The following is a 24,908-nucleotide window of genomic DNA, read 5'->3' on the forward strand; positions in this document are numbered from 1 at the left end:
CCTCTGGTTAAAGAGTGCCAACATTTTCTATGAAAACAGCCCCCCCGTGAAGCAAACTGATCATCTGGAATGCCTGGAACCCACCGTGCGAACTGAGGGCCACGGGCTTCAAGTAGACCATATCCACCCGTGGATTGATGGCTATTCTACATTAAGACAGCCAATGACTGCAAGCATGGCATATAGAAGAAATGTTTTGTGTAGGGGGAGTGAGTGCTTCAGTCCTGCCTGAGTGAGAGTGTCAGCGTTTTAAGGGAGAGAACCTGATGCTGGATTTTCACTGTAGCTGAGCCCTAAATTAGTATTTCGTGTGCCGGTCCTCGTGTGGCTGAACTTCCACAGTGTATGAAAGGGTTGTCATAGGTTATTTATTTATTTTTTTTTTTTTTGGTTCTTTTTTTCGTAGCTGGGGACCGAACCCAGGGCCTTGCGCTTCCTAGGTAAGCGCTCTACCACTGAGCTAAATCCCCAGCCCCTGTCATAAGTTATTTAAACCTCATTTTATTTATTGAAGCAAACCGTGAGACTACACGTAAGTGTTCAAGTCCAGTGAAACACAATGGTGAGGGAGGTGGTGGCCGGTGAAGGGGCTCTGTGGGCATGGAAAGCAGATTCCTGGGTAGCTGAGAGAGGAGCAGAGGACAGGCAGAGACTGAGAGGGGTCTCAAAGATGGGGTTGCCAATGCGCATTCCTTCCTTCACCCCCTTTCTTGCAATCAGTTTAGCTGTGCCCAACCCTACTCTCTCTAGTATAACCCCCGTGAGAGTTCAATTGCAAGAAGTCATTTTCAATTATTGAGAATTCATTATCCTTTATAACAGATGATAGTCTAGGCAGAGCCAACCAGAATGCCCCACGTCTGTATCTTTTTCCATGAACGGACTGGTGTGCACGAATGTTCATTCTCCGATTTACTTGCGAGATCGACTTTTTAACGTCTGCCTTCAGAAGACACGGTTTCTAGGCGGTCCTGGGATTCATCATCATAGCGGGCCCAGCTATTGGCATCTGAGTCAGTTAAGATATGCCATCAATATTAGATGCTCGCATGAAGGTTAGCAGCCCCTTTCTGAGACCAGGTTGTGGTAGCAGGGTCTCTGCAGGATGATCAAGATATGATAGATTATTTAAATGTCTCCTCTTCCCCACCTCCTTCTTATAAACATACACTGCACTGGGCACTGAAGAAACAAGGAAATGCCTCTCACACACAGGCAGGACAGTTTCTTTCACAGAGTTAAAGCTTGGGAAACAGCGCAACTGTAAGTGGTTCTGCTTCTGCACAGCATTTTTTTTTTATTGAATATTTTTTATTTACATTTCAAATGTTATTCCCTTTACTGCTTTTCCTATCTCATCCTCCCCCTTCTTCTATGAGGGTGTTCCCCCTCTCAAACCACCCCCCCTTCCCACCCTCCCTGACATTCCCCTACACTGGTGGGTATAGCTTTGGCAGGACCAAGGCCTTCTCCTCCCGTTGGTGCCCAGCAAGGCCGTCCTCTGCTACATACGCAGCTGGAGCCATAGGTCTGTCCATGTGTACTCTTTGAGTAGCAGTTTAGTCCCTGGGAGCTCTGGTTGGTTGGTATTGTTGTTCTTATGGGGTTGCAAGCCCCTTCAGCTCCTTTAATCCTTTCTCTAACTCCTCCAACGAGGACCCCCGTTCTCAGTTCAATGGTTGGCTGCTAGCATTCTATGAAGCATTTTTAGATGGGTTCTGTAGAACACTATGAGCCCTCTGCTTTAAGGTACCAGACTTCCTGGCATCCTCACACTTAGAAAAATTATTGAGCAACTGAAAAGAGACCATTGGTGCTTTCCACATTAAAAATTAAAACAAACTATCAAATTTTATACATACAATTCACTGAAAAAAAAAAAAACAAACCAAAAAAACCATGAAGCCCACTTCAGGCTAGGGTGAATGACACCATCTGCTTTTTTAATGGAATGGAAACCACCTGAAAAAAATGGAAAAACACGGGCTGTTCCACGTTTCCTGCAAATCTGTTTAATGACTAGTTTAACCAAAGCCAGTGGAGTCTTCTTGACACAGTAATCGGCTGTGACAGCCACGTGCTGTCTTCATGTTGTCACCTATGCTGTCTCTGGGAGGTGCACACTTGCGGGAGGGGGAGCATGACAACGGTGAGTCCTGAATTCAGAAGGCGTGGCTTGGAATAGTTTGGGTGACCCCTGAGAATGTCTTAGGGTTCTAGGGCATCAGGCCACTGCGTTCACAAAGGAGCAAGCACTCCACTGAAACTGTGAACATGGTTGTTATAGTCTCCACTTGGACTGTCCCCCAAAGGTGTGTGTGGTAAAGCCCAAGCCTTCCTCTTTCTTCATGGCCATCGAATGAGTTCTTTTGCTTCTGTGCTTGCCCCTGCCGTGAGGTACTCTCACAGGTATGAAGCATGAAGCTGAAAGGCTCATCCATCAGAGGCGGAGACCTCCCAAACTGTGAGGCAAATATTAACTCGTTCTCTTTGTACACGAACAGTATCGTTGACTGTGGTGGCAGATGGTGGACTAGCAATATTTTTGGTAGTACCAAAGTTAGAAAGGCAGTTTCTGGGAAGAGGAACAGAATGTACGAGGAGCAGAGGTGCGTTTGGAATTCAGAAGTATAGTCTGTGTGACCTATGCAGAAGGAGACAACAGTGAGGGCCCTGGCTGTGGAGAAAAAGTGAATCCGGGTGGAGGGAGCCTGGAGGAATGGGCTGTGAAGGACCTGGGTCTGTTTTAATAGATGTTGTACTGCTCTGGTTTTCTGACTAAGTTTAGGAAAATCATTCTGGCAACGATGGAGTTGTGGGGTGTGTGTGTGTGTGTGTGTGTGTGTGTGTGTGTGTGTGTGTAAGCATTCCCAGGAGAAGAAGACTGAATCCAGAGGGAAAGAGTGTGGAGAGGGCCAAGTAGGTGAGAAAGCCTCTGTGTTTCAGGTTGATTCAGAGCTGGAAGTCACGGTGAGAACAACTGGCTTCCTCATGACTTCCTTCTACGCTCAGCCAGTCTTGCTCAGCCGCCACAGGCTGGTTCTGGGGCTTTGGATTCTCTCTATACACCATGTAGAATTGGACTGTTTGCCCATGTGTGTCACAGGAGTGTGTGCAATGATTAATAAGCTCTTTGACAGAAAGTCACTTTATTAAACGAAGCCATCAATAATAAAAATGCAAATGTTTGCCAGGTGCTTTTGCTCCCGTGTTGAAGGCTGCTGTGTAAACATGGGACTGTTGCCGCTGTTGATAACGGTAGTCATTACCACAGAATGCCTACACAGCAGTCTGGGCTTTAGTCATTTCTAGAGGGAAGATGGAGCCAAGAGTGAATGTCCACTGCTTTCTGTTTATTGGGATGCTTTCTGGTTGGCAAGGAGTTGCCCAGTTAGTAGAGGCCGCGTTTCCATAGTGTTTAAGCTTCAATGTATCGGATTATTGTGAGGTGTTCCATACCTACCACACATGTGCCCTGACTCTCCCCGTGTACAGGAAGAGTGACATTGTTGTGTCCCATGTTCTCGTCACTGTGGCTTGGGTCCATTAATTTAACCTACTGTGCACAGCATGCGGGTCAAGTCTGTAAAGCCCGGAGCTAGTCTGTTACCTTAATTCCCATCACTTTAAGAGATCCCGGTGATGCCATAACCTATGATGCTCTCAGAGTTGTAATAATGAGCACAATGTCCGCACCACTCACTGTGCTGCTTCTCAGCGCGACCCAGGGGTTGCGTTATTACTCATGTCATCGAGATGTTTCCCTCTTTTCCCACAATCTTATTTGTGTGTGTGTGTGTGTGCACATGCGTGCGTGCATGTGTGAGAGGGTGTGTATATGTCAGTGCACATTTGTGTGCATGTATGTGTGCATGTTTGTGTATGTGTGCATGCATATATGTGTACATGTATGTATGTGTACATGTTTGTGTGTGCATGTGTATGTGTGTGTACATGTGTGTTTTTGTGTGTGCATGTACATGTGTGTATGTGTGCATATGTATGTGCACGTGTTTCGTGTGTGCATGTGTGTGTGTATGTATGTATGTATGAATTCTGTATTAATTAGTCAGTAGTTAATTCAGGACCTCATGACTGGACATCAGCATTCTGAAGAATCCATGCAGATTCTTAAAGTTTATTTATCTTTTCATGTATTCTGATTGCCCCCCCCCCCAAATTATCCAGTAAGGGCAAATACTTGTTTCTGCCACGAATATAGAGGGCCCAGTAACTTTGTTCCATTAACCAGATATCCTTCCTATAGAACGTCTTCACAAAATTGCCCCATGAAGAAAATTTGCTTATACCTTCTTCCAAAAACTATTCTATTCGTTATTTGAGAATTTCACACCAGATTAGATAGTCACCTCCCTAACTCCTCCCAGATTCCCCAGCTCCTTACCCACCCAACCTTGCTTTCTTTTTCCCTGTTTTTAAAAACCCATTGAGTCCAATCTGTAATGCCCAACTGCTTCTCCGGATGGAGCGTTCACCTATGTTTATTTTCATTTTTTTCTTTTCTTTTTCTTAGAGCTGGGGACTGAACCCAGGGCCTTGCGCTTGCTAGGCAAGTGCTCTACCACTGAGCTAAATCCCCTCACCTATGTTTAAAACAAAGGCTAATTCTTGTTCTTCTAGCAGCTATCAACTGCCTGGATCCTCAGCTGGTGAGGAAACCTTATGTTTTGAGTCCTGTAATTTTCTTTTTGAAGATCCATAGCAGAATTCGTCTTCACATTGGTCTGGTTTCTCTAAAATGTCAGAAGGACCTTCTTATGCAATGACTGGTCCAGCTAGCTCTCCGTGGGACATACACCACATCCTTCGTATGTGACATGGAGGGTTGGTGGGGCTAGGCTTCCAGCAACCTTAGTTCTGCTTACCAAGCCAAGGTTCATTTTTTCTAATCTGCCCAACGACCATAAGAGTTGACAAATTCTGTCAGTGAACGTCCTAACTGAGCACCCTGTCGGTTATTAGCCACTAAGCACTGAGAAGTGATATTCTTACATTCTTGTGGGTTTTGGCTAAATACATCCTTGACAGATTCTCCTCTCCGTAGCAGCTGGGTGGTGAGTGACTACCATTGTGTAATCTCTAACTTTTTGGGGAAAAAAAGAAGGTTTGCTTCCTACGAAAAGTTGACCCCTCTCTGTTAATAGTAAACCAAATCCTTTTCAAATGATCTGAGATGGGTTAAAAATGGCTACTGGAAGCAGCTGCTAGTGAGGGTGGCAAGATGATGCAAATCAGAAACATTAGCATTTCATCAGCTCCTTCCTCCAAGGTTCCTGCATTCAGCAGTTCTCTTAGTCATGCTGGCTCAGAGACTCGGAGGTGAACCTGGAGGAGGGAGTGCTCGCTCTCAGTAAATTGTGCTCCTTTGTCTCTGGTAGGAGTTCATAGAGGTCGGAATCCAGGACCTCACTTTCATTTACCTTTTTGTATGATGTGAACATATCTCGACCACATTCTAGATGTGTAATCCTGGCCATGTTACCTAACATTTCACTCTCCTTTTCTTTTTCTGTTTTATTTGTTAAGTAGGAACATGAATTGTACCGCTTTCATAAAGGTGGCTGTGAGAATCAATTGAAGAAAGAGATAATGAAGTTTTAGGATAATGCTTGCTGAAGAGAAACGATTTGAAACTTAAGGTCGTGTATTTTCATAGATCTGAGATAGTATGGTGGTTGCCAGTTTGGGTCTGGAGTAAGACTTGATTACTGTTGAAATCTCAACCTTCCCAATGCTGCCACCCTTTAAAACAGTAGTTACTCATATTGTCATGACCCCCAACCATGAAATTATTTTCGTTGCTACTCCGTAACTCTAATTTTGCTAGTTACGGATTGTAATGTAAATATCTGATAGGCAAATGGTCTTAGGTGACCCCCATGAAAGGGTCGTTCCAGCCCAAGGGGGCTGTGGGCTACAGGTTGAGAACCACTGGTCTAAAGCATTGACTGCCTTGGAAATCCACTGTCCTTTGTCATCTTTCTGTACAATTGGAAATAATTTTACAAACAGCAGTGTCTTCTTCACAGCCTTCATAGGAGGAAGAGGTGGAGAGCGCTCGGTCTAATTTCTCATGGAATTAGATAATTTTGGAATCCTGATGACTGGTTGTTACGGAGTAGTTAGGAAAACAAATGCTTACAGAAGTCACTGTGGGCCAGGAGATAACAGAGTATATCCTGCATGTGACCTCATTTGTGTCACAAGTCCTTGCATGCTTGAGTCTAGGAGCTCTAACTTGGGGCGATGAAGGAAAGAGAAAGGACAGACATGTGGACACAGAAGAGATGGGGTTGGGTGGTCTGGACTCTCAGATGGAGAAGCCCCCAGCACCCTTGAAGCGCCCAGTGTTTATCATACACAGTTGAACAGGGGCATGGGGTTATTGCATGGAGCTGAACAAGGAGACAGGGCTGTGTATATAGTCAAACAAGGAAATAGGTTTAGTTAATCTTAACAGTGTGTGCAGGACCACAGTCTTCTACCATCCAAGGGGAGGAAGCTAATGTAGGCATTTTCTGCACACACTGCCAACATTTGCACTTGCTCCTGAGGAAGGCTTTGCTATCCTGAGCCTCACCTGGGGAAGCCTTTGTCACTTCCATGGATCTGAGGTACAGGGCTCCTTGATGTGGCCCATGACACTAGCATATACTTGCTCAGGGATTCCTTTGCACCCCACAATCTCTCACAGATCTTCTTTAAGATCAGGGTGCTGTTGCTGCCCCTCTCTCTGAAGTCCAGTGCCCTGCCTGTGGTGGCATAGTGCCCACCTTGTCTTGATTTTACAGATGAGTCAGTTTAGGCACAGAAGAAGGGAAGGTCCAAAACAATGGGGATGGTGATAGAAAAGGATTCATGCTGCTTTGCTCAATGAAGAGAATGACCAGATCTGGCTGTAATATTTGCAGAACGTAACTTGACTGTTGGGCTAATGACCAAGGCTTTGGTTGTGTCCTGTCCTCTTCTAGTCCCTAACGCAGGAGTAGAGAGTAGTTACCAACCTTTAAAATGAAGAGTCCCTACTAACACTGAAGAACTGAAACGGAGAGGCACGTGTCTATGGTAGGGAATGCTCCAGCTTTCTTCCAAGACAAAAAGCTGGTGTAGGAGAAAGGGTAGGACCAGGGCTTGAACCGTCTGTTAAGGGCGACTCTTTAGCTTCAATCCCTTCTCCTCTTTCCTGCTGCTCCCCGTAGTCACCGTAAGACCTAAGATGCTAGGCAGTTGGACAGGCTTTGATCATAGATGTCTTCTTCCTAGGGCTCCTTCTATCCCAAAATAGGGTGGTACCCCATCCAAACACATAGAGGGCCCTGCTTAGAGGTGCTGAAAGTCAGAATCAGTTTCTTAAGGTTATCTCTTTCCACTTTTACATGGATTCCAGGCTGGAACTCAGGTAACCAGGCTTCCTCTGTAGGAGCATTTACCAGATTAGCCATACCCACATGCCTGGCAACAGTTTTAAACCGTATTTGTTTATTTAATATTTATTGATATACGTATGACTGTTTTGCTTGCATGTGGGTGCCTGGTACTATGGTGGAGGTCAGAAGTGGTCAACAAATCACCCGGAAGTCGAGTTACACCTGGTTTTGAGCTGCTGTGTGAGTGATGGGAATCGAACCCTTGTCTTCAGCGAGAGCAGTGACTCTTAAGCTCTCAGTCTTTTCCCTAGCCCCCAGCCAACATTTTTTAAGCCTTAGTTTCTTTATCTAGGAAATGGGTGTGCAAAACATACCTCAGAATGGTTGCGATGATTTTGTGCAAAACATTCACGGTGTCTTCCTGGAGCAGAGAATTAAATTTCATTATTACTATTACAGCATTAGCACTCTGAAAAAGATTGGTTTGATGTGGGTGATTATGGAGCAGTTTCATTACAGCAGTAACAACAGAAACTCAGTTCTAATCATGGCAGGTGCTCTGGGGTATTTTTTCAATATAATAAAGTAAACTGATTTCAGTTTTATTCTCATTAATGTGGGTGCTCCTGGGTGAATCCTAGGCATGAGGAGATAAAACTGCGTAGCCCAGAAGCACAAAGGAAAGACAGGTGTCTATAAATGTAGTCTGCTGTTTATTTGTACGAGTGAAATAAGGTGTGTGGCTGTGCTTTGAAATGTGTGTGTCTCTGTAGACCGAAGATAGTGTTTTGAAACTATCAAATAGGAAATCCAAAGAGAAGAGAAAGTTTCATCATGGAAGATGTGGAGAACAGGAAGGTTTTGGATTGGATTGGAGGAACCTGGAAGTTGAGGTGGAAAGGTAGAAAAAGAAAGATATTGAAAAAACCCCATATATTCTTAGAATAAAGTCTTATGGTATTGGGAGTATCTGGTATTTATAGAGAAAAACAATGAGGCCCCAAGTGCTCATGGAGGATTCTGAATGACACTCAGTGTCTTAGGGTTTCTATTGCTATGAAGAGACACCATGACCATGGCAAGTCTTATAAAAGAAAACGTGTAATTGGGTCCCGATCACAGGTTCGGAGGTTGAGTTCATTATCACGGCAGCAAGCATGGGAGCGTAGGGCAGACACTGTGTAGCAAACACAGCGAGGAGGAGAGGAGCTGAGAGTTCTACACCTGGATCTGCAGGCACTAGGAAGATAGAGTGAGCCCCTAGGCCCGGCTTGAGCTTCTGAAATCTCAAAGCATGCCCCAACTGAACACCTCCTCCAACAAGGCGGAACCTACTCTCACAAGGCCACGCCCCCAATGATGCCGCTCCCTGTGAACCTATGGCGGCCATTTTCTTTTTTTTTTTTTTTTTTTACTGTGGTATTGTTATTTTTTTTTTTGTTACTACTGTACTTTATTGTGTTCAACCAAATCACCATGTTACAAAAATAACAAGCTGCCATAATAAAAAATAAGGCTCCTCTATCCAGCACCAGATAGCATCATTTTACTTTCAAGCCTAGAAATTGCACACTTGTATATAAACCAACCGAAGATGAGGATTGAGAGTTCATCTTGGTGGATTTTTCCTTTGATGAATATGAAGTGTCCTTCCTTATCTTTTTTGATGACTTTTAATTGAAAATTGATTTTATTTGATATTAGAATGGCTACTCCAGCTTGCTTCTTCTGACCATTTGCTTGGAAAGTTGTTTTCCAGCCTTTCACTCTGAGGTAGTGTCTGTCTTTGTCTCTGAGGTGTGTTTCCTGTAGGCAGCAGAATGCAGGGTCCTCATTGCGTATCCAGTTTGTTAATCTATGTCTTTTTATTGGGGAGTTGAGGCCATTGATGTTGAGAGATATTAAGGAATAGTGATTATTGCTTCCTGTTATATTCATATTTGGATGTGAGGTTATGTTTGTATGCTTTTCTTCTCTTTGTTTTGTTGCCAAGATGATTAGTTTCTTGCTTCTTCGAGGGTATAGCTTGCCTCCTTATGTTGGGCTTTACCCTTTATTATCCTTTGTAGTGCTGGATTTGTAGAAAGATATTGTGTAAATTTGGTTTTGTCATGGAATATCTTGGTTTCTCCATCTATGTTAATTGAGAGTTTTGCAGGATACAGTAACCTGGGCTGGCATTTGTGTTCTCTTAGGGTCTGTATGACATCTGTCCAGGATCTTCTGGCCTTCATAGTTTCTGGCGAAAAGTCTGGTGTGATTCTGATAGGTCTGCCTTTATATGTTACTTGACCTTTTTCCCTTACTGCTTTTAATATTCTTTCTTTATTTTGTGCGTTTGGTGTTTTGACAATTATGTGACGGGAGGTGTTTCTTTTCTGGTCCAATCTATTTGGAGTTCTGTAGGCTTCTTGTATGCCTATGGGTATCTCTTTTTTTAGGTTAGGGAAGTTTTCTTCTATGATTTTGTTGAAGATATTTACTGGTCCTTTGAGCTGGGAGTCTTCACTCTCTTCTATACCTATTATCCTTAGGTTTGATCTTCTCATTGAGTCCTGGATTTCCTGTATGTTTTGGACCAGTAGCTTTTTCTGCTTTACATTATCTTTGACAGTTGAGTCAATGATTTCTATGGAATCTTCTGCTCCCGAGATTCTCTCTTCCATCTCTTGTATTCTGTTGGTGAAGCTTGTATCTACAGCTCCTTGTCTTTTCTTTTGATTTTCTATGTCCAAGTTTGTTTCCATGTGTTCTTTCTTGATTGCTTCTATTTCCATTTTTAATTCCTTCAACTGTTTGATTGTGTTTTCCTGGAATTCTTTCAGGCATTTTTTCGATTCCTCTCTGTAGGCTTCTACTTGTTCTCTAAGGGAGTTCTTTATGTCTTTCTTGAAGTCCTCCAGCATCATGATCAAATATGATTTTGAAACTAGATCTTGCTTTTCTGGTGTGTTTGGATATTCCGTGTTTGCTTTGGTGGGAGAATTGGGCTCCGATGATGCCATGTAGTCTTGGTTTCTGTTGCTTGGGTTCCTGTGCTTGCCTCTCGCCATCAGATTATCTCTAGTGTTACTTTGTTCTGCTATTTCTGACCGTGGCTAGACTGTCCTATAAGCCTGTGTGTCAGGAGTGCTGTAGACCTGTTTTCCTGTTTTCTTTCAGCCAGTTATGGGGACAGAGTGTTCTGCTTTCGGGCGTGTAGTTTTTCCTCTCTACAGGTCTTCAGCTGTTCCTGTGGGCCTGTGTCTTGAGTTCACCAGGCAGGTTTCTTGCAGGGGAAAAGTTGGTCCTACCTGTGGTTCCAAGGCTCAAGTTTGCTCGTGGGGTACTGCCTAACCCAACCGGGAAGCAACCGGGAAGATCTGCGCCGCTCTTTCCGGGAGCCTCCGTGCACCAGGGTTCCAGATGACGTTTGGTGTTTTCCTCTGGCGTCTGGATGTGCGCAGAGTGCAGTCTCTTCTGGTTTCCCAGGCGTGTCTGCCTCTCTGAAGGTTCAGCTCTCCCTCCCACGGGATTTGGGTGCAGAGAACTGTTTATCCGGTCTGTTTCCTTCAGGTTCCGGCAGTGTCTCAGGCGCAGGGGTCCTGCCGCTCCCGGGCCCTCCCCTACGGGAACCCAGAGGCCTTATACAGTTGCCCCTTGGGCCAGGGATGTGGGCAGGGGTGGGCAGTGTTGGTGGTCTCCTCTGCTCTGCAGCCTCAGGAGTGCCCACCTGATCAGGCGGTGAGGTCTCTCTCCCACGGGGTTTGGGAGCAGAGAGCTGCTGCGGGCCGGGATCCGCGGGTGTGGGACTTCCGGCGGCCATTTTCATTCAGACCACCATAATACTCTGTCTGCCTTCTTACCCCAGCTTCAGTGTTCACCTTTCTGGGAACTAGCAACCTTTTTACTTCCGGTGTGTGGCATAGCAGGGGAGGATTGATTGAATCTCTCCCTGCTTTTGACCAGGCATTAATGAAGTAACTATTTGTTCTCATGTATTTTCCTATGTATACTCTAATCATTCCAAGTCTACCACATTAGGGGCCTAAACCTTCCAGCACTTTCTATTTCTCCATTCTCCCTCTGTGAGTAGTCAGTTTGTCCTTCACGATATCTGAAACCAGAAGACATCTGCATAGGTCAGTGTGGATAGAAATCTTGGGAGTTTCTAAGGAGGCCATATGAAGAGATTTCGTCAAGACAGATGCTCAAGGTGATGTCATTAGTGTGATAAGCCATTTCCAGGTTGAATCTATGGTAATAATTTTTAGTGTCTTAAACTGTGCCATGCAAAGTGTGGGTAAGTGAGCAGCACAGATTTTATTTATTCATTCAATGACAATTTACTACACTCCACTCCTTTCACTGAACACAGTAACAGAGGTGATGATTTCGAAATCACTTCATAAAGCTGGCGTCATGGGGGAAAGAGACTGATAAACTGGGTCAGTGGGTAAAATATGTTGCATATTATAACACCAGAATGATTAGAGAGAACATCAGACAAGAATATAAAGGAAGGAATATATAGGGTTACAGTTGTAGGTGACAGGAGCCCTGCTCCTCTCTGGATGTCACCGAGTAAAGCCCTCATCTGAGCTCCTCCCCCATAACCTTAGAGGTACGTGTTTCTTCTCCATAGATATCTGTGTCTTCCAAAAGTACATGACTGAAAAAATTAGAAAGCACTTTGAGGATAATTTGGCCTTTATTAAAGGTATTAATATTAAACAAAACTTTCAAGAATCACTTGGTAGAAAAAAGTGGAGTTTTCAGACTTAAGGTAAAAATTGAATTCTGTAAAATATCAGGTCTCTAGCAGGTAAGACCAGCTCTGGAGTTAGTCAGAGTGGGTTCCTCAACAACAGCAAGATAAAAGAAACAATTTAACCCTCTAAACTTATTTCTCTCCTATAAAATTGATTCTGCCCTTACTTAAAGATGATATGACATTAATTTATAGAAGCACTTTCTTGTCCTAGTTATTTTCTAAAGGTTACTGTGTGACATTTTCTTGTCTGCCCATCTTTTACTTGACCTCACACTGATTTGAACACAAATTACACTTTTCTTTTTAGATTAAAAAAAAATCTTTTGATTGTGCTATGTGTTCCTCTGACTTATTTCGAGTTCAGGGGCACATTTCTGATGTTGCATGAGCAGCGGACATTTCTGAGCAGTAGAGTTGTTTGATCCTTTTGTTCTGAGGAGGAGAGAAGATTAAGGAATGGAGGAAGGAGCAGGAAGTGAGAGAGGACAAGACGATAAAGAGCTGCTGGGAGTGTGGCTCATGCCTGCAATCTCAGTACTTAGGAAGCTGAGGCAGGAGGATTGCAATGAACTCAAGGACAGCCTGAGCTGCACGGAGACAAGCCTGTCTCAAAAATCGAAAACAAAACAACAAACAAAAAGATAAAACTGAAACAAAGCAAGAGTAGCCATCATTTTACTTTCAAATTTCTGGTTTTTTTCTAGTATATCTGCTTTTTATAATTACCTGACATTTTAAAGTATTAGCATTTTTGGACAGACTTAGTAACTTTAATAAATGATTAATTGTATTGACTATGCACATGAACGGGTGTCTTTGTGTGGGCACCCATAGTCAAAGAGGGCACTGGCACCCCTGGAGCTGGTGTTATAGGTAGTTATGAGCCAAATGATGAAATGGGAGACAAACTGGGGTCTTCTTCAAAAGCAGTTAAATGTTCTTAACTCCGAGCCTTTCTCTAGCCCCTTACGTTAAACTTAAAAAATATTGTGATGTTTGTCTACTAGTATCTTGTATGTGTACTGCTAGCTTCCAAAAGATCTTAATGGTCTTCTTGTTTGAGTTCACTGTCTGCCATGTGCATAATGGAATGTTAATATTCGATAGTGAAATAAAACAAATCATAATGGGAATCATTTATCAGTTTAATGGCCTTCCCGTGGCCTGAGAAAAGCTTTGGAAATGATACGGGGCTTCAGGGTTGTTATGTAGTGATGATGTCAGCTACCAGATCCCTCAAAGAACAGAGATGGTGACTGTTGACCTGAGTTTTCTCCTCTCTTCCGTTGGGCTCCTTGCTCTTGGCACTGAGGACATTTCTTTGTGTGTGGATTTTATACATATCCCTATGTTTTGAATATCTCTTATTCTAGACATTTGGAATAGGCTTCACTCTAATATAATTTAGGGAAGAAATCAGACATTTTCCTTCTTAGCCATTATCACAGTTTACTATTATATAGTTATTTGTATATTTGCTTTCAATGTTTGAAAGTAAGTGCTTTTGGGAGACAAAAATATTTTTTCTATAAGCATGAGCGAAGGATACAGCACCCGGGCTATGTGGCAGAGAAAATCGCACTGGGAAAAGATGGCGGAGTAGGAATGTCTTGTGAATAAAGATCTGTATTCACAAGATGGGAGGAAGTTGGTGGAGTGGGAGGAAGCCCTGGGGTGAGGAGGAAGCATGTTCACCGTGAGAGAGCTTTGGAGAGCTGAAGACTGTGCCAGAGCTAAAGATAGGATGAGGTTTAAGGCGTGAGCAAGGCCAGAGTTCAAGATGAAGTTTGTGGGTCATACTCATGAAGACATGACTGAATTTTAAGCAAAGGACAGGAGACATGACTGGATTGAGCATTTGTAAAATGCGAGCTTTGCTCTACGAAAAATCCTTAAAGCATACTGGCAGCGAAGGACTCAGTGAGGCAGTCAGCGACAGTCGTGGTGGTGGCCTGGATGGTGCTGTGTCAGGAAGAGGGGAAGGGGCTCTGTTGAAGATATAGCCAGACAGTAGGTAGAGTCTACAGGACCCAATCACATTGGAAGATGGGAGGGTGACAGTAAGGTGTGATTCCTGGCCCGGAGTGCATCACGGTGGCACTTTTTCAGAGAAAGGAAAGACTGGTGAGGGAACGAGCTTGGCAGGAAAGTAGTATATCAGCTAGATATGTGTTGAATTTGAGGTGACTAGTGGGCAATGTATGTATTCGAAGTCTAAGGTGTGAGCCTGAGGTTGTATTTAAGCCTGTCGCTGGAAAGGAAGATACATTCTAGAAACAGACCTCAATGGTCTCCAACAAAGGAGTAACCTGGGAAATAGGAAAATAATACAATGTTGCAAGCCGAGGTGTATAAACTACTCATGCTGTTTCTTTTGAATGTATTGGATACTTTTAACCCTCTTTATGGATTGATGCTGTTGCTTTTCTCGATTCTACGGTTGAAACCACCCCAGTCCTTGGAGAGTGGCTTACAGTGTGTTACACATCCAGCACAGTGCAGAGCTAAGACATGTCTAGGAGGTCTGGCTTCAGACCCACACTGCAGGGAGAGACACTATCCAGAGACTCTGGGCAGACTTTTGTCCGTAGTGTTGCTGCCTGCAGGTCAAGGGAGCTCAAGGTAGAGAGTGGTCCATTGTTTGAGCGACATGGATTAGTCACAAGGACATGTTTGCTGTCGTGGTGCTCTAGGATAGACTGCAGCGCATACTTGGAGATACTCACAAAAGTGTGAGTCTAGAGGTTTGTCTGTGAGGGTGGGAGAGAGGACTTAGGGGGTTCTCTGTTCTTCAGGAAAGAAAACAAAAATCCTTCAAAGTACTTGATGTACACGTGGAGAAGAGGGTTCCCGCTCCATTAAAAGTCCCTGGAGCCACATGATGATTTCTTGCTTGTCATGCCCGTCAGTCTGAAAGTACTACATTTGGATTCAAAATCTGTAGCCATAAAAACACTGGTATGCTGCTTATTTGTGGAGAGCTCTGAACAGGTACGTTATAAACTGTAACCAGACACAAATAGACGCTCCCACCCAGCGCAGATGCTAGGCCTCTGTCAGTAAACCTTGCTCCTTCTGCTCGCTTCCACAGCTTTCTCTAAAACTGCAGATGGCAAAGCTTGCCTTGAGGCAGCCTCTTTAGAGGTGACCTCCCCTGTAACTTCAGTCAGGCTTAGCTTTGTCCAGGTTCCTCCTTTGGCTCCTCCTCCTTGCTGTGACCTCCAAATTATTAGGAGGCTCTTCTGAAAGATTATGTGTAACACTACAGTACAAACTGGCTATTTTCCTGGGGGTGGGGTGGGGGTGGTATGGTAAAGTCACAGACATCAACTCAAGCCATCCTGTGTCAGACCACAGGTTTTAGTAAAGATATTTGAACAAAGGTTTTCCTGCCTTCGAGTTTTAATTTGGTCATATTTTGGGTTTTTTTTTGCATATTGCTTTAAACATATTGTGTTCCATAAGCCAAACTTTGTTATTTGGGCTAAATGAATGTCTTAGGGGAAAATGTGTGGTTAGTAATTCAGGAACTCATTCGTCATTACAGGGTGGGGGAGGGTAGCAAGAAAGCTATTGGCAAAAGACTGCACGCAGCCAATGAGCAAGGAAATTAGTGACGAGGCCAGCAGAAACCCAAGTGAAGTCAAAGACATGGAGCTGTATTAGCACTCCCGAGTGGCCTTCTGGGTATCCATGTGGCCTTGTGTGCATGCTTGTGGCCTTATGTTCATGTGCGTGGCCTTGTGTGCATGCACACAGCCTTGTGTACAGGCTCGTGGCCTTGTGGATAATCAGGCCGGCTGAGACATTTGTTGCATCTTCATTACGAAGCGTATTTCTCCAGGTTCATTGTGCGATTGATTCATGACTCTTCGTAAGAAGCACGTGGACCTCACTGTTTGCTTGAGGAAATTCCCAGGTCACTTTGCTGAATGAAAACGGGACTTTCCCAAAGCTTCAAATAGAGTTCTAGACTCATCCTAACCCATTTTGGGAGAGCACGGGTCTATTTTCCAGCAGTTGTAGAGGATGAGAGGCTACAGCTGAGTGGTCAGCATTGGCAGACTGCTGGGGGATCTCCTGCTGTGCTCTCAGGAGGTAATGGCGGAAGGGCTAGCCCACAGAATGCTGTGTGAAGCCCTGTGTATGAAGACCTTCACCCCATCCGTGAAGGAGAAACTTTCACAGCCTAATCATTTCTCTTACACGTCATCTCCAAATACCATTATATTAACAATATCTGAATGTTGCCAATGATCTGGTCAAGCCATATGGTATTTAAGCATGCTGGCACGATTCTAAACAACTGTACGTTATTTGGGAGAAGACCATGTTCTACCAATCGTACCCATTGTAAGAATAAGAACATAGGTCACTCATGATGTGAAGCAGGGCATCAGCGAAGTTAAAGGAGAGCATCAGTGAAGAGTAGTTCTCTATGAGGTTCTGTTGCAGCACGTCGTCTCTGAAGAAAACAGTCACTCTTTTTAAGCCTCAGGATGAGATAAGAATATGCTAAACAAAAACCCCCAGTGTGTTCCCTATTGGCTAAGCTCTCTTGGAATATTCCGAGTTTGTAAACTTTAATAAAAGAGATGACTTAAAGCCAGCTGGCTTATATGTTGCGCGGAATAAAAAGACTCCGAGCCCTTGTATATTATACACACTCCTGCTGCACAGTTATAGAAAGGTCCTTAACGTTGATTTAAGAACGCTGTAAGTCATGGCGCAGAGAGCAGGAGAGTTAAGCACTTGCCTGGGAGATTTAGAGTCAGGAGCGTGTGTATTTTTGGCACGTCCAGGCATATTTACACAACTGTTAGCCTCAGCGCTGGGCCCCGTTTTTCATAGGAATTTTATCTCTCCACTGAACATGGTAAACTTTTAGCTCTGTTGTTTGTTATTCCTTAATTTGCTTCCCAACCGAGAAAAGGCACAACGAATTGTTGATTTTTAGCTATTTCATCTTTTAAAAAATAATCTAGCACAACCAGACTAGCTGATAAGTATCCAGACCAGCTGATTCCAGATGCATATTACTAGAGATAACTCAGTCATCACCAAGCTCCCCCATACACACCTTCTCTCAACACTTAGGGGAAAATGTCTACCTTGCTATTAAATCTCCCACTCTGCTGCTACTGCCTTCGCTTAAATCCTTACGCCCCATGTTACTCACTTCCTAGCGGTGCGACAAAAGAATGACTCAAGATAATCAATGTAGAGGAATGAAAGGCTTCCTCTGTGTTGCAGTTTTGCTCCCAGTACAGTCTGGTGTTTTTGGGCTTGCGGCAGTTCAGGAAACCATGGGGACAGTGTGTGGCTGCCCAGAGACCACTCACCTCTTGACAACAGAAAAGGGAGACAGAGTGGGAGGTGCCAAGGTTCCCCACCCCTTTCCGGGCCACACCTCCAATGACCTCACCTACTAGGCTTTCACCTTTAGGTAGTTCGCCATCCCTTCAAAGAGCTCACAAGCCTTTACAACGGAAGCCACGTCTCCGTCTTTCCGCTAACCTCCGTTAGCTTTCTGTTGGGGTTCTGCTCAGCTGTCCCCGCTGTGTGAATGCGCCAGACACACTGCAGGGACAGCAAATCTCTAAAGTAGATAGAACCGTGGTTTTCACTTGGCTACACGCATCTGGTGAAATCCAAATTCTTTAACATAGTCACGTCACATTGTAATCCTGCCCATGTAATCTTCCGCTCCCCTGATGAGCTGTGTTCTCTTCCTTCGGGATTGAGATACTCTTTGCTTGCTACTTCTAGGCCCTGCCTGGGTGTGCGGCATTCGCTTTACGATGAAAGCAAGTCAGTAAGGGCTTTTTTCTGCTTTACCACACTTGGCAAAAGTGTCGCTCCACTTTCTGGGTCCCCATAGCTCTACAACACATCTTTATTTTAACTCTTAGCACACACTGTAACTTTGAAACAAAGGTGGGTTTTATTCTAAGGTAGATCTAATTTTCTTCTTAACAATATTCTGGAATGCTCTGTGAACATAATAAATGTTCAATTAATATTGGTCAAGAAATAAACATATTATCCTAAGTTTTTTCTGCTTTATAAATGTTTAAATATTCTTTTAATATTAGCAATTAAAGGTCTTATATCATTGCTTAAATTTTGGAAAGAATACAAGATATAATACTCTTAAAAACTTCTTAAAAACTCCATAACATTTAAATTACAACCAAAATAGTAATATCCCGATATAATTTAAGATTTTGACTTACAGCTAATCACGTGTGTTTTATCACTGTAAAGGACTTTGGCAATTTTCTTTTCTCTAGAGTTCTCATTTATTAAGGGAAATAGAGGCCTTCCAGTGTGCTGGTTAAACAGGACTGACTTTTAAGTCAAACTGTCTGCCTCAAAAGGTTTTCACTCATGCCTTTTGAAACTCTTGGGGAAGTTACTCTGCCTCAGTTTCTCTTTTTTAAGTGGGGATAGTAGTGGTGATAGTCGTCATAGGTCATGCATAGATGCAAGGAGTTTGTGTAAAAGGGCCTGCACACACTGCAAGAGCAGTAAGTGTCATTAGTGGTGTCCCTACTCACAGCACTTCCTCCTCTACCTCTGCTCTCTGTGGTCCCTTCTCTCTATCACTGGTGTAGAGTACTCCTCTTTCTTAGGATGACACACGTGTCCCAGTTCAAATTTCAAGTTTAGCTGGAGATTTAGAGGTACCAAAGATTAACTAATAATTGCAATGGAGAGAAAATGACAGAGAGACAGAAAGAGAGAGGGAGAGAGAGAGAGAGAGAGAGAGAGAGACAGAGACAGAGACAGAGACAGAGACAGAGAGACAGAGAATGTGGGAGAACTTAAGTGAACTCAGCTTCCTTTGTTTAAAAACCCTTGTCTACTACTGGGTTGCCTCACCCAGCCTTGATATGAGGGTTAGTATCTGGTCTTACTGTAACTTGTTCTGCCATGTTTGGTTACTATTCCTGGGAGGCCTCTGCTTTACTAAAGGGAAACAGGAGGATGAGTGGATCTGGGGGAAGAGGGGAGGTGGGGACTGGGAGGAGTGGAGGAAGGAGGAAACAGTAGTCAAGATGTAATGCACGAGAAAAGAATAAATTTTTTAAAAAGTCTTTGTCCAAAACCGGCGTGCAAATCAGAATTCACCTTGCATAGTCCAATGGTTGAGTATAAGAGTTGTTAAACTATAAATGAAAACACTAAAAGATAAAAATCCTGAGATGGACAGACAGACTTTAGTATGAAGAACACACCTGCAGAGACCACATGTATGTGGCATTTGTGTGCATGTGTGTATAGAGACTTCAAAGGGATGTTCAAAGACTTTATGACGGTTCCTGATAAGGGGAGGGTAGATTTGCCACTGACGCCATTTGTGACAAAACTTATGTAAATTATACTATGTATAGCATGAATTTCCCATGTCTGTAGCAATGGAATATACTCTTCTCCCCACAGTAACGTGTTTGAATACTATATAGAAAAACGAATATTCCATTATGAAGGACATGCGGAATGAGGAATCTGAAGGCAGGTCACTACTTGATTCCAAATCTTAATGTTACTATTTACAAGTTTATGATTTGGGAATTTTAAAGACATATTTACCTTCAGACTTTTTTGGAAAATATTATTTCATATCAGGTTTGTATTGAGATAATAAATGCCTGGTTATAGTACCTGGCACAAAATAAATGGTAAATAAATATTGCCTGTTGTATTTATATGTCTTTGGTTCTGACATTAAAGTAAGCCTGAGATGTGAAGAGTCTTCTCTTGCCCCATCAGACTGAAACTGCTTCTCCAAGCCTTTCACTTCAGAGAGAGGCTGCGATATGTTCTCAGTTGGTGGTGTTTGGAATTGGCCAACAGTATGCTAAGTGTTAGCTGCTTTCCCACGGACAAGGAAATACTGCTAACAATGTCACTCAATTTCATTTTATTTTCTAAAAAATCATTTCGTTTTTTATGTGTATATGGATATGTCTGTGAATAACACGTGGGAATGATATGCGAATGCCCATAGAGGCTAGAAGAGGGTGTTGGATCCCCTGGAAGTGGAGTTACAGGCGGATGTGAGCTACCTGATGTGGATAGCCCAGGTCCTGAACTCGGGTCCTCTGTGACAACAGTGTTCTTCGTTGCCGTGCCTTCGACTTAGCCCTTTCGTTTCAACTTCTCTTCACTGATTACAAGACAAGGTCCCTCAATGTAGGCCAGGATGGCCTTGAAGAGTTACCACGCCAAGCATAATTTGAAAAATTTTAAAATTTAATTGTTTTTTTACAGTTCACGTCCTTTATTTCTTTTTGGTCATGAACTCATATGGAATGGGCTCCTGCCACTCGGGCTCCTTTCCGTTAGTCCTCACCAAGTGAGCTTCTCTGGGTGGCACAGGCTGGCGCTTCAGCTGGACCCAGGCGCCCTTCTCTTCGGCTTCCTCTTCCTACTGAGGTTTTCCATCACCTGCTTCAGGAACCTGTGTCAGGTCTTAGACTCCTTGCTGTGCTCAGTCCATACATTAATTCTCTTGCCAAGAATCTTGTCCGTACCTCACCTGTTTACAATGATGCCTATGGAGTGCTGGGTGACACTGTAGACTTCCGGTTTTGCAGAGGAAGCACTTCCGGGGCGTTCCTTTCCGAACAGTGCCCATTACCTTGATGTCTGCCCTTCTTGTAGATGTGGATGTATGTGGCCAAAGAAACAAACCCGTTTCCTTAAAACCCTAGAGAACGTAGAGCAAGTGCCCCTCCGCTCTCCCTTGTGTTAGCCGTTTTGGTGAGTTACTGGAAGATGGCCGCTGTGAAGAAAGGCATGTGAATGTTTTGAAGTCTGTCAAGCCTGGCGTTATTTTTATACAGACTTTCTCAGTGTATATTTCTTTGGTGGCTCAACCCTTCCGTTCGTAAAACCAACTTGCAAAGCCTGTATAATAGCACATGGTCAAACAAAACAGTGAAATACTGTTTGTTAATTTTGTTACTGAGTTTTAGCAGCTGAAACAAAAGTCACAGATACTAAGACTTGTCCATCAAAATGACCTGATTTTCTTTCGTAACTAGATCTTTCTGAAATCTTCAGTTATTGCTTAGACTGTTACAGGGAACAGTCTGAGTAGAACGTCTGGCAGAATCCCTGTTGCCGGATCCAGCCCGGTTTGGTTCTCCTAGACACAAGACCATTAGGTGAGGGGGAGAAAGGTGAGGGCATACATAAAACACTTAGCATGTTTAGCAGCAGGTTGCCAAACACTGTTTATAATTTATTTAAGATTTGTGTCTGCCCTTGCCTGCTCAGGATTTATAGTGGATATGAAATGTGAGACCACGGAGCCTTGAGATTGTGCAGATGGATTATAAAGAAGAGAGCCGACAGGAAGTGGGCTTTTTATTACTCCTTTCCTTCCCAGCATGGCAGACATACTTCTTGTACATCTGCTGTCAAAGATGCTGTTGTCTACATCAAACACCCCTGAGATCTGAAAAGTAGTACCTTTCCCCCTTATGGCTACAATATTTTAACTTTGCAATGACTCTGGTCAGCACACTCACCACCATTGCTGACTTTGAATTCCCTGGAAGAAAGAATGGGGCTTCTTTGGGCCTAAGGGCAGGTCAGTGACAAGATGCTGTAAGGGTTTGGACTAATCACCACCTGATACAGGACCTTCGAAACACACAATAGAGCTCTGCCTTTTCTACTGAGTGTCCGAACAGGGTGATCGGCTGGGTGGTGAGCAAGTGTGGAATTGATCCTCAGAGCACTGCCTGGTCTCTCACTTCAGGCCTGAGGAGGGCCTTCTGTGCTGCTGTCATTCAGGCTGCCCGCCTCCTCCCTGCCAATTAACTCATGGAAGGCATCTGCAAGTTCCTGCTTCCCGTTTTGTGTGTGCATAGCCTCTGAATTCTATAAATAGACGCTGCAGAATGCAAGCTAGCCTGACTAGATTATATAGTAGAATATGTCACACAGAAGAAAGGCGGTCTCCCAAGAGCCGAGAAGCTCAGGCAGAAAAAAAAAATTCTAAGGTCAAACAAATGCAATTCCCCCCCCCCGAATTTTAAAATTTGTAACAAACCCCTTAGAATCATTTCTTTTTAAATCACTATGACTCGAAGAATGCTGGAGTGTGCAGCGTGAACGTGTGGCTTAATTTGTGGGTTGTCATAGATCAAGATGGATAACTTTAGAGAAACAATATATTTACATTCACTGAGTTTATTCTTTGAGGATTTCATATGGGCAAACAGTGCATCTTGTCATATCCCCTTCCGAACCCCTTTAACTCCTCCCATACATTCATAGAGATACCGAAAATGGACCTAATTATTTGTTATGCGGTTCCACTAAAAAATAAACTGTGTTCCAAATGAACGCCATGTGTTCTTGTCTGGGGAAACAAAGCAAGCTTGCGGCTCATGCTGAGTGTTTAGGGAAAGCTGGCATTCATTCTTTATTAGCCCAAACTCACCGTCATCGACACCTTTCCTTATGGTAATAAGTTGCACAATGTCGGATAATTTTGGCTATTTGGATATATTTGGGCATTCAGAAACCCCATAGAAATACGAGCCACTTTTGAAAATGAGAGTAAAGCGAAGACTTTCCTTTCCATTTTTAATTAGCCTAGAGTTGAAGTGGAGATAGAGTGGAATTTTGCCAGCTTGGTCTCATTATTTCTGAAGTATAGATCAGGGGGGAAATGTGTTTTCAAATTAAACAATATGTTATCTGGAATGAACTGAGCTCTTAGCTCTCCATTTCACGACCGTGAAAGCCACCCACAGGGCAGCATAAATCTCTTATCCAAGGGCACACATGGAGCCAAGAGAGCGGGACTGTGGGTGCCATGCTTCCTAACATCACCATTGCTTATCACTTCCAGAAGCATCCTCTTAAGAGTCAAAATGTCAGCGCATGTGGTTCTGTAGCAGAGACTGAGGAGGTCTTGGGTATAGACAATGTATTTTGGAAGTCCCAACGGAGAGCAGTAGTGAGGAGAAGGGTAGATGAGTCAGGGAAGAGGCCTTTGCTCTTGGGAGTTGGGGCTTGAATCAGACATGGCTGCCTAGGCATCCCAGGATTGTTTGAGAACAGGTGTGAGGCAGACATATTTGAAGACACAGGCTGACATCCATTACAGCTTGAAAGTCCCTCCTGGGGACACTGACTCTTTTCAAGCCAACTTGTTTGAGGTTGAGTAGTGAAGGACTTAGATGTGGTCCTAACACAAAGAAACGATTGGGATGAGTTTTACTCAGCCTGGGATGAGTTAGGATGCTGGCCCAATCAACAGCGACTAAACTTGTTTGGAATTGTCCAGTGAAGCTGTATCTGAGGAGGCAGAGACGGTAACAGGAAGGCCGCCCAGGGAAGCTCTGGACTAGCTAGAGCTGGATCTGGGTTTCTCCTAGGAGTACAGTAACACTGTTTTACAGCTCACCATTGGGAGATTCGGGACTTTCCACTCTTAGACAAGAGTTTAATACGTAGATGATCCACATCTCTTTCCCTCCGAGGGAAAGAGCTGTGTGGCCAGCCCACCAATCCCAATTGCTTCAGTCCTTAGCTCGGTAATACGTTAGAATTGATTCGTTAGAATTAGCGGTATGTCCAGATGTAGAAGACTCAAGATGGAAATTTGATGGTGCAAGGAGCTGTATTGATTTCAGGGGACGGAAGACCACCAAGCAGAAATCATGTTTACCAGTCTCAAAAAAAAAAGTGTCATTGATTCAAGGAAGGGGAATCTGGTGGTTTGAATGAGAATGGTCTTCAGCTCTTGGGCTTCTCAACACTTGATCTTTAGTTGGGGAAGCCATTTGAATAGGCTTAGGAGCTGTGGCTTTGCTAGACTAAGAACAACACTGAGGGTGTAAGAGTTCACAGATCCCGTCATGCCTAGTGACTCTCTCTGCTTCATGTTTGCGGTTTGAGACGTGGACACTCGGCTTCCTGTGTGGACTGCTTGTTGCCGTCCTGGACTCTTACCCTTTAGAACTGTAGACCCAAACAAATCCTACATCCTCTAAGCTGCCTTGGTCCAGTGTTGTAATGCAGCCACAAGACAGCAAGTAATGGAGAAAATTTAGTCATAGACTTCGAGGAGCAGTTCCCTAGAACTGGGGCTTTAATCTTGTCTGACAGCGCAGGACATGTGGAAGAGCGTGGTGGTGGCATCTTCTGAGGAAAAGACATAGGCCGAAAGAGGGACATTAATACAAAGGTTCAGGCTGTGGCCTGTCGAGTGGGGGTTTTAGACAGGACAATAGCAAGATTCTGATGATGAGGAGAAGCATGAGAGCCCAGACTCGGTGCTTCCCAGAAAACATCTGACAGATCCTCAGCTTGGAATAGGGTTTTACAGAACAGTGTGTCTGGAATGTAAGGTGACAAGGATCCCTCCTGGAGGGGGAGAACCTCTCTGAAGTGTCAAAGGGCTCCGTTGCCATATTGGATTAGATGAGAGATTATAAGTGGATTACTTGGGCCGCGAGTGTTTTCAGCAAGGCTTCCACATTGTTTAAACAAATTTAGTATTAATGGGGAGGTTTTGAAACTGCAGCTTAAAAAAAAAATCCCCTCTCATGCAAAACTGGAAGCATTGGGTGGACATCTTCACCATGGCAACAGCAGCTGCCTGCAGCTAACACCTCTGAGATCGTTTGTCTGCTGTCCCACTTTCCAGAAGGAACTCAGCTTCCTCAACACCCACTGTCCATATGGGCATTGTAATTAGCAACTATGGACCCGCCCACCTCTGCCTGCAGCTACTG

The 24,908-nt window shown here is 43.8% G+C and overlaps 1 protein-coding gene and 1 long non-coding RNA gene across 14 annotated transcripts in view; one reads left to right on the forward strand and one right to left on the reverse strand.

The window, feature by feature from the left end:
* Mapk10 (mitogen activated protein kinase 10) overlaps positions 1-24,908 on the forward strand; it is a 276,187-nt gene that overhangs the window by 14,597 nt on the left and 236,682 nt on the right.
* Positions 784-17,793, reverse strand: LOC120096564 (uncharacterized). Its single transcript, XR_015637255.1, has 3 exons — positions 17,567-17,793; positions 7,763-7,809; positions 784-1,098 (listed from the first exon to the last, which is right to left on the reverse strand). It is a non-coding gene; the product is annotated as an uncharacterized LOC120096564 (long non-coding RNA).

Source organism: Rattus norvegicus, chromosome 14, assembly GCF_021556685.1.
Source record: "Rattus norvegicus strain SHRSP/BbbUtx chromosome 14, alternate assembly SHRSP_T2T, whole genome shotgun sequence".
In the NCBI taxonomy this organism is placed as follows: Eukaryota; Metazoa; Chordata; class Mammalia; order Rodentia; family Muridae; genus Rattus; species Rattus norvegicus.